Here is a 10,858-nt window from a genome sequence, read left to right on the forward strand (position 1 = left end):
CACAGCTGAATTAAATGCCAGTCCAACAGTTCCATTGGCAGCGATAGCACCGTGGATACTTCATGATGCAACATAAGACTTTGCAATATGAATAAAGAAAAACACATGTAGAGGGGTTATTTCCGCTTGCATGCAATACAGGCACACATTGACATTCACCACAGTTATGTCCGGACATTCAAGAGAACTACTCCTCACCAGAAGTCATAAGTGCATCTCCTTTTTCAAACAAGCATCTAAGAGCATAAACCAGAGCAACTGCACAGTGCAGAAACAAACATGTAATAAGTGCAACTAACTAATACGAATACAGTCCGCAATAATGTTAGCACGACAGTGGATAGAAGACACAAGAACATTGAGGGCAATCATCTGCTCAGACTCAAGTTCCTCATTAGCCAGCTTACAGAAAAGCCATTCAGACGGTAGAACAGACATCCTCATAGAAACACCACAAACATACAGAATTCAAATGGGCTACCAGTCGCGCTCCTATGGGAACATATTGGTGTCAAAGGGAATGAAATGGTAACGCTGCAAAAGATTCCGCAGGAAATAGCTGCACTGATGTTGCAGTCAGCTTCAGTGAATCATAGACCAAACGCATTATTTAATAACAGAGGTCGAAAGAAAAGGACGATTGTTTTACCGACTTCAGAGGAAACGAGGAAAATGAGTATTGGGGCGAAGTTCAATTATAATGTCATCATGATGTGTTCACATGTAATCTCGTAAAATGTAATGTTGGTGAGAAACTTGACTAAATCCAGTTGTATGAAGGAGATGTTTCCACAGCAACATAAATAGATATTAGAGATGAATTATGAGCTATTTGACTTCCTAACACTAGCTCTAGGCAGCGTATAATACATCATTAAAATTGCTAATGACAACATTTGTTTGAATCAAACTGAAAAGGTGTAAAAGCTGCGTAACCGATACCCCCTCCCAGTGCGAGTGAAGCGCTGGAAGACGGCTTGTTCAATAACCTCTGACCTAGGGAACGAACGCACCCCCCAAGATCTACATGCGAGACGTCTGAGCTTGCTTAGGGAGGCAAAAACCAAGATAACTTAATACCACTAGTCACCGTCACATCACTTATTTCAGGCTAAAAACGTCGGCCTCCCCGACTGCCGGATATCAACGGATTTAGGTGTGTGTGTGTGTGTGTGTGTGTGTGTGTAATAGGTGTGGGAGGACTGGATGTACTCCAGGATGGACCCGCTCTGAAGGGCCACCGCTGGAGGAGGAACCCCGTGTGGTTGGGAACCTCACTCGGTTATTAAGGGCAGCTTCAGGACCCTGGCCCTAACACCCCGAATTGAAATACCAATCTAACGCTTATTGTTTCCTAATACACAACAGCTAATGTATAAACATTATTAACCAACACTGCAACATCACATGTGATACATTAGCAGAGCTTCAAAATCAATCTGAGCCAACCAAGTTAGTCAATCACAGCAATGATGAACAACAGCATCTTATCCTGAGCTAGTAGCAGGAATGTCCTTCAGATCACATGACTAATAAATGTACTACTGTCAGCCTATCAGGGGAAGAACTCTCTTACCTTGAGGAGACGAGGGCCCCACCACAGACAAGCAACACTGGACTTTGGTTACAATGCACAAAATACAAACCAGTTTTATTTGTTTTTTACAAAAAGTTTAGAAAAGGTTACAAAAATGAAAAATAAAAAATGATGTAAAAGATAATACAGAATGGCAAATGTACCAAGCTCACAAAGAACCAAGTTCCCGAAGGAGCAAGAAACCTCCAGAAGCCCAGATCCTTTGTTGTCTCCTCTGATACACTTCTCTTTGGTGCTTTCTGCCACCTCCAGGTCCATATAAGGTAGATTACAGAACATTCTTAAATCATTGGACGAAACTGTCCATGTATCGTTTGAGTTTCTGATTTTACAACCTTTCTCCTCTGCTGGCTGTCAATCATCAGGTCAGAGTGAGTTTAACTCAAAGTTCACTTATTTCATTAGCTTTATCATTCAGTACATTATAAGCACATGTGATTACATTTTGATAAACAATATGAGATTACATGTAACGAGTATATTGAAAAACACTCTTAGCTCGATAATAAAAAATAGATCGTAACTCATCAAAGACAATGGAAAGTTAAAAGAGGATAAACCATAAAAAGGTAAGTAACAGCTTAAGATAGGACTCTGTCTGGCTAGAGGTCACAGGAGCCATGTTTCATATATGCCGGTTAGGCGTGAAAGCCACAACACACCTAGAAGTTTCCATTGTGTAAGTGTCAGCCAGATGCCACAGGATGCTGCCTTTACACTGTTTAGGGTCTCACCTCTCGCTCCTCAGACATAAAGGTGTTGGATAGCATCACAGTTCATCTGCAGTATGCAGCAAAACTACAGTTTCACCTTGTTGCAGGTATTTGTCTGATCCACAATTTCAATAAGGCGATTCATCTTTTGGTATATCAATTATTTTATAGGAAAATAGAGGTATAGGTTTTTGGGGTGTAGTGTGTCTCGGACATTCTTGGTGGATACCTCAACAAAACATACAATCTTTTATTTCCTTGTCATTTGAATTCTGTGTTGTTATGAAGACAAAAACCCACTATAAATGACAACAACAGAGTAAAAGGATAACATTAGTATCTTTGATGGTTTACACTGACTTCAGCTGTTGAAATTAGGAAAGCTGGCGGTGTCACTATAATTGTATGGAGAGGATTTCACAATGGAGTTTAAGTTTTAACAAATAATATTCTTTAGCATAACAAGGTGCCAGCTACCCCTTTGTTTTTTGATCCAGCACCAGAGAAAGTGGTGAAAGTGATATGCTGCAGCCACAGATGAGGACTGATCACCAACATGAAGGCCAAAGCTTGTTTAAGAAGGGAGAACGCGCCATCTTCCTCTTTCTGGCTGTCCTTGTCTTAATCTTTGTGCGACGTCACATGGACGATCTAGAGGTGAGAACGTTTACGTTTTAGTGGGATCTGTTTGAAGGGTGGGCCCTGTTTCAAATGTTTGATATTACTCTGTTTCTGGATATTTTCAAATCCAATGGATCCCAGCTACAGTAATGGTCTATGTTGCAATTTCATGCAGTTAAATGGTGTTATCACTCTCAATCCTGCACCTTGACTTGTTGACAGCAGCATCGCCTCCAGTTAAAAGATAAAGCTAACAGTTTTCTATACTTTAGACAACCTACTGGCTTCCCATTCGTTCTTACTGCAGACCTAAATCTTAAGAAAGGGGTCGCAAATATATAGTTTATAAAAAGCTATGAGATACCCCAAAACAGCTGTGCACTAAAGGGAGGACTTTGAGGTTAAATGGCTTGTATTCTCTCAACAGTGGAGTTTTTGAAACAAATAATAGTCCCTTTTATACCGTTAGTGGTTCAATCCATTGTATATGCATTAACAATTCAATGCATCTTTCAGCTATGAAAGTCTTCCACTGTCATGTTAAACCATCGGGTATGAAACATCCTCTGCAGTGCTTCTTGGCCAATGACATAACATCCCAAAATATGAAGTTCATTTAAAAAGACCTTGAAAAACTTGAACATTTGACCATGGCGGAAGTTGACAAGGGCGGAAAACATACATTCTTATCCACTCCCCAAAGTCATTTTGAGTTTTAGGGAGGGATGAATCTTCCCTCTTTGCATTTTTGCTGCATTTGGTTCATTATTTGTTGCATCTTTGACACCATCTCTCTCTCTCTCTCTCTCTCGATCAACTGCCAGTTTCAGCCTAAAGTCAAATCAACCATCATCATGCCGAGAGTCTCCACTGACCCTGACATGAATCGCAGCTTCTGCACCTTCAAGCCACTGTCCCCTAAGGAAGCTCTGGAGGAACGCCTCATACTGGACTCCACTGCTTGGCCTGAAACTCCACTTTTGCCAGCTCCTATTTCCCTGGAGCAGACCAGTGATCCAGCTCACAGCACCTTCACATTCTCCCAGGGAGGAAAAGGGGACAGTGGCATGTAGGGGATCAACTGGAGGTTATGATACAAACCTCTGACTTCCAGGGTCGTCCCAAGAAGTCTGGAGGGGACTTCCTACTCGCCCGGCTGCACAACCGGAAGCTTGAAGCAGGTGTGGCTGGGCAAGTGGTGGATCATCTGAATGGGAGCTACTCTGCTGTATTCTCTTTACTCTGGGAAGGAGACGCACAGGTTGAGGTACCGAGATGTTTTGAATTTAGTTTTTACTGATTGTCCGTGAAGCCCCGCCCACCTTCAGTTAGTTCAGAGGAGTGTTTAAGTGAATAGACAATTCTCCAGAGATTAATGTCTGAGATTAATCTGGTTCACGACTTGACGACGTGAACCTTTATAAGTGTGGAGCTTCAAGTAGTATTACTGATATGACTGAACATGATTGACTTGGTGAAAACTCTGGTTCTCTTTCCAATCAGGTGACTCTGGTTCACCCTGGTGAGGCCATCTCAGTGCTGAACAGGCTGAACAGAGAACAGCCCGACAGGATTTACTTCAACAGTCTCTTCCTCTCAGGCTCACTCTCTGAAACCAGCCTCTGCAACGTCTGCCTAAGGCCAACCCAGCAGCCGCTGTGCAACTACACTGACCTCCGTACAGGTGAGCCGTGGTTCTGCTACAAGCCAAAGAACCTGAGCTGTGATGCCAGGATCAACCACTACATGAGAGGATATAAACAAAACCTACTCAATGCCAATGAGGAGAAGCTCTTTCAAAGGTGAGGGAGCAGAGAGACTGGTATTTTGTGTGACTTCTAATACGTACATCCAGTGTTACCTATACCTGTTACCTCCTTAGTGGAATGTTTCAGAAGTTCGTAACCACAGGCAGTAAGATTGAATATAAAGATGGTTTGGAATTGTGTCCAATATCTCTTCTCCTTTTAGCTGTACTTTGGTCCCAACATCAGAGGGAAAAATCTGGGAGTGTCTAAATGTCTAAATGTGGCTCGATGTTCAACCTGCTGTGGCTAAGTGGATAGCAGGGCCGTCCTTCAACCAGAGGATCGGTGGTTCGATCCCCGGTTCCGCTAATCGCATGTCGATGTGTCCTTGAGCAAGACACTTAACCCCAAAAATTGCTCCTGTAGCTGTGCCTACGGTGTAGAAATCTGAATTGTAAGTCGCTTTGGATAAAAGCGTCTGCTAAATGACTGTAATGTAATGCTAGACACTAACATTGTCCATCTGCTGTTTAGTGGTTGGTAGTGCACAATTGACCTTTCAGTTAGCCCCGCCCCCCGCTGAGCTACCATGGAGCCCTCACTGGCCAAATCCAAATGTCCCCCCTTACGGACTTTGAGGCGAAGTCCGTGAGGGTTCAGGGATGTCCCACTGTCAAATCATCAAGTGTTTGAGGGCTCTCTTGCAGACACCTTGAACCCTTTCTGTAAGTCAGCATGGTATGCTGACTTAGCCTAAGGGAATTACCCACAAATCATTGCAATGTGACGTTAACCACGGGGTAACCAGTGGATGCATGGAGACGTAAACAAAGAGGACGGCTCACGTGTGTTCAACCTGTCATATTAAATTTACACAGAAACATTAAGGGTTAAAGATGGAACAAAAAATAAACATGAAATCAGAAGATATTTATTTATTCATCAAATATTTGATTTTGTCATTGAAGCTGTTTTCACAAAACGAGTAAATAGATCATATGAAGTTACCTCTCATCTTGTGAGGAAAGCATCTGGAAGACTTTCAAATCAGGGAGCACAAAGTATAAAATAAATACCCACAATTATACATCATATTTTTTGTCATTTTCATGGTAACTTGATATGTTGCAGCAAAGTACTGTCCCATTCCTATCTACACCATTTCAAGCCCTCACCGTCTCTCACACTCAACCACTTACCAGGTGACGTCAGTAAGTCCTTGAGGGTTCAGGGTTTGAGGGTTTAGGGGGGACATTGGGATTTGGCCACTAACTGCACTCACTGAATACACATCTAATTTCCACAACATATCAGGATGCAAAGTGTATCAGCAGTGAAAACAAGTTAAAAAGATAAATATATAAGCTAAAGCCTACAGATCACAGTGTAGATGTGGAAATTAAGGACATTAAGGTACACCACTGCTCCTGTATAGCCAGGTATGTTGGTATTCAAAGTTGCAATCATTAAAAAGCAAAAGCAGCATGTGTATACATTCAGTTAACCTTTCGTAGCCAGCATAGCACATGTGTACTTGCAGGTCAGTAATCTGTTTATATTGACGACCATGTGTTTGCATCCTATTTCTGTCCGTTCCTCTGTCCGGTGGTCACGTAGACATTGGGTCACTCCCAGGTGCCGTGACCCCACTAACCTCATCTATCCTACTCTCTCAGCTCATGTTGAGCAAGTGGTGGTAGGGGGGCTTTGGAATTGTCAGTCGGCAGTGCCGAAAGCTGAGTTCATCTCAGGCTACGCTTCCTTGCTCTCCCTCAACTTTCTTATTCTAACTGAGACCTGGATCACACTAGAAAACACGACCACACCCACGGCTCTGTCAGATGTGTACTCTGTCTCTCACACTCCCAGAGCTGCGAGGTGGGGTGGTGGTGCTGGTGGTGGTGGTACTGGCCTGCTAATTTCCCCAAAATGGAAATACTCTCTTGTCTCTGTTCCACAGTTCTCCCCGTCCTCTTTCAAATTGCATGCTGTCACTGTCACTTATCCAGTCAAGCTCACCATTGCTGTTGTGTATCGTCCACCAGGCCCTCTTGGTGAGTTCCTGGAGGAGCTTGACACATTAGTCTTGCACTTCCATGACGATGGCGCCACACTCATCCTGCTCGGCAACTTCAACATCCAGACTGATAAGTCAGAACCTCTTCTTTCCTTCCGCTCATCCTTTGACCTTTAGCACTCCTCTTCTCGTCCTACCCACAAGGCCGGGAACCAGCTGGATCTTATCTTCACGAGACACTGTTCTACTGCTAACCTCTCTGTCACACCCCTCCAGCTCTCTGACCACTATTTCATGTCCTACTCCCTCTCCTCTCCCCCCTTACTTCCTCCATCTACCCACATGGTTTCTACCCGTAGTCATCTCTGCTCCCTCTCCCCCGCTGATCTTTCCTCTGCCCTCCCTGACCCTGAATCCTTCTCTCGCCTATCCCCTGATACTGCTACTGATCTTCTCCTCTCCATCCTTTTCTCTTCTTTGGACAACCTCTGTCCCATCACCTCCAAGCCTGCACGGCCAACTCCACCTGCCCCATGGCTGTGCGTACTGATAGACGGAGCCAAAGAGAGGCTGAGCGTAAATGGAGAAGATGCAAACTCCCGGAGTATGGCGATAAATCCAGGTCAATAGTTTTGATCATTTGAAAAAAAAATTTTAACCTGAAACTTCAAGTTGTGGTCTTGAACATTGAAAAATACAGCAATGTATTCAAAATAAAAATAAGTGAATGAAAAGTTTTTATTTGGTTGGAAGTGGATGACGACACACCACCTGAAGCTCAACCTGGACAAAACCAAGCTACTGTTCCTCCCGGGGAAGGGTTGCCTGCACCGAGACCTGTCCATCACCATTGATGCCTACATGGTGACGCCAACTCGGACTGCGAGGAATCTGGGTGTGACCCTGGATGCCCAACTGTCGTTCTCAGCAAACATCAGGAGGATTCGCCCCTTCCTCACTGACGTAAGGTGCTCATCCGGGCTCTTGTCATCTCCCGCATGGACTACTGCAACTCACTATTTGCCGGAGCCCCGGCGTCGGCCGTCAGACCTCTGGAGGTTGCACAGAAAGCTGCAGCTCGCCTGGTGTTCAATCGCCCCAAGTTCTCCCACACAACTTCCCTTCTCCGTTCTCTACACAGGGCTCTTACAGCTCCCTGTAAGAGGATCCAGTTTAAGACTCTGGTGCTAGCCTACAGGGCAGTGAAAGGAACAGCTCCTTCCTATCTCCAGGCCATGGTCAAGGCCTACACCCCCGCCCGACCACTTCGCTCTCCTGCCTCGGGGCGATTGGTCGCCCCGTCGCTCAGAGGTCCCTGCGGCCCATCGACCCGGTCACTGCTTTTTTCTGTCCTGGCCCCTCAGTGGTGGAATGAAATCCCAACTGACGTCAGGACATCTTTCGGCGGAGGCTGAAAACTCACCTCTTCAAGATTGGCAGGACTAACCAACAGGTCAATTAGTTAATCAGCTTTCTGGCATGAAGCGGCTGCCTGCTGCATCTAATAGAATATGTTGATGAGAACGGTGAGACTCAATTTAAAACAGTTTAGTTTGCCGGCCGCAAAACCAAAACTATGAAGTGAAAGATGGTAAAACGTTCTGTAGATGGTAATCATTATCTCTAGGTTCATCACTGCGAGTGGCACCTTGCACATTACACAGTCATTGGAACCATTGCTTATATGACAATTTGAATTAGTGCCATTGAATTTACAAAGTACGTTTTGTGTGATCTTGAATGAACTTTCAAGCAGTTGTTTCCCATTTTCGTGCTTGATTTTTCTAATTTGATTAATAAATTATTTTAAATGTTTGTCCTCTTGTATCTATGTCCTTAATGTTGTAGTGTTTTTAAGATATATATTATGTGTGCTTTTCTTCAGTGGTGTTAACTTGAAAGTCTACATTCTGGCTTCAGGACCTGCTAATGTCACCGTGTTGCCACAGAAAGAAGGTAAAGCATGCTATTTAATTTGCTATTTAATACTGTTACTGCCACCACTGTCTATACCAATGATTCAAAACAGAATGTGCTACAGACAATGGTATTCATGCAAGAACCACTTGTACAAACAGCTTTGGTCTTTAGTGGCTTGTATGAGTGATTTCGGTGAACTTTCTTCTAATTTCATTTTTTTCCCAACAGTTACCTGTCATAACAGTCAATATTGAGTCTGAAATACCTGTGAATTTCACTTAATGATTATGTTAGCATTTTACTCTGCGATTTCAAAATATAGACTAATATAGTTCTAAATGTATTCATACAGCCTAACTATATCATCATTCATCTGCACAGGCTTGATGCTATTGTATAACTCTCCATCATCAATATGACCATCTCATACTGCAAAACAACTTTAACTACTTGACCCCTTTCCGTTGCAGTCATTGATGGCCTCGCTGTGGCGGGACGTTTTTCATATGGAACCATTTGTTCTTTATTTCAGTGACAGCGACAGGTGACACAGCAAAAACATTAATCGTTATTGTTCACCATCCCTTGACCATAGAGAATTTTCTTTATGGATCTCTAAATGCAGGACTTCAAGATAGGACATATGAGGCAGGACACATAGCCTCATATGGTATTATTGGGGTTACTTATGCTAATTCTTAAATCTCATGAATGCACACTCATTTATGCATAGGTGGCATTCATCATGTTTACGCTGGTCATTGACACGGTTATCTGAAGTTAAGAGCGTTTGCTGAATCTGTTGTGGCACACTCGTACGAGTTTACCCTACGAAGAAAAGTAAGAAAAAGTTTAGAAAAAGTGTACTACATTCTTCTGGGTAGCATTCTCATGAAGAGAGATTCACCTAACAGTCTTTCTAGTCCCTCAGGAGCAAGGATAGTACTTAAGAGGTTCATTCACTTTATAGCTTGGTTTTGTTTTTTCACCCTTATTTTTTAACCCGTATTCTTTAACTTCCTCTCAGGTCAGCTAAAGGTGAAGCGCAGTACTGTGACATCCGGACCTTCTGGTTATTACTACCAGGGTGTGTGGCGAGCACTCGGGGGCACCACAGTTTGCAAATTCAACACCTCCTCTGCCATCAGTCAGTGTCTGAAAGGCAAGGCGGTCCACATGTATGTAGACTCTACCATCAGGCAGTGGTTTGAATTCCTGAACGCAGCTCTACCAGGTAGCTGATCCACAGGGATTTCTGGCAACAGATGATTTTGATCCCACTGCAGCTTAACGTGTTCCCCCTGTCATACCTTCAGGTCTTAAGGAGTTTGACCTGCACATCCCGAAGCAAACTGGACTTTACATCTCCTTGGACTATGCAAACAACATCTTGGTGTCGTTCCGCTGCCACGGTCCTCCTATCCGTATTGCCCCCATCCCAACTAGAGAGCTTCGTTACATTGCCAATGAACTAGATGGCTTAAATGGAGGCCACAACACTGTCGTAGTCCTTGGTATCTGGTCTCACTTCAGCACTTTTCCCATGGAGATCTACATCAGGAGGCTACATAGCATCCGCAGGGCGGTGGTGCGGCTGCTGGACACAGCTCCAGGCACGCTGGTCGTCATCCGGACCGCAAATCCCAAAGCTTTGACGTTATATGAGACGATTAGCAATAGCGACTGGTACTCGCTGCAACGTGATAAGGTGCTCAGAGCCATGTTCAAAGGACTGAATGTTCATCTGATTGATGCCTGGGAAATGACCCTGGCCCACCACCTGCCGCATAACCTCCACCCACCACCTCCCATTATTAAGAATATGGTAAACCATCTATTCTCCGACATATGTCCTCAAAATGGCGGCTAGATAGTTGTGTCTTGGGGAGAGGAATGTGGATTTACATGTTATCTCTGTGGTTCCACCAAGTGCTGCATTTTTCCTTCAGCAATCCATGCTCAGACCAGAGAAAACTGCTTGAAACTCAATGACTCTAAGACGGAGGTCCTAGTTATTGCTCCAGAGGAGTTTGTCCCCATGATCAGGCAGATTATTAGTCCACTCTCCTCTGCTTCCCATTGCAACCTGCGCAATCTTGGGATTTTCTTTGATCGATCCATGTCGCTTGACCCTCATGTTAAGCAGCTGTCCAGGTCATGTTTCTTCCATCTAAGAAATATCAGTAAACTGAGATCTGTGGTATCAACACCTGAATTAGAAATGATCATACACACATTTATC

General features: G+C 43.9%; 1 pseudogene across 1 annotated transcript; it reads left to right on the plus strand.

The window, feature by feature from the left end:
- Window positions 1-2,937: 2,937 nt before the first annotated feature.
- On the plus strand, window positions 2,938-10,486 carry LOC306795528 (NXPE family member 3-like; annotated as a pseudogene). The gene is made up of 6 exons: window positions 2,938-2,967; window positions 3,756-4,198; window positions 4,435-4,733; window positions 8,582-8,652; window positions 9,644-9,850; window positions 9,933-10,486. The product of its transcript is annotated as an NXPE family member 3-like (transcript).
- Window positions 10,487-10,858: the final 372 nt, after the last annotated feature.

Source organism: Melanostigma gelatinosum, assembly GCF_949748355.1.
Source record: "Melanostigma gelatinosum genome assembly, chromosome: 22".
Taxonomy (NCBI): domain Eukaryota; kingdom Metazoa; phylum Chordata; class Actinopteri; order Perciformes; family Zoarcidae; genus Melanostigma; species Melanostigma gelatinosum.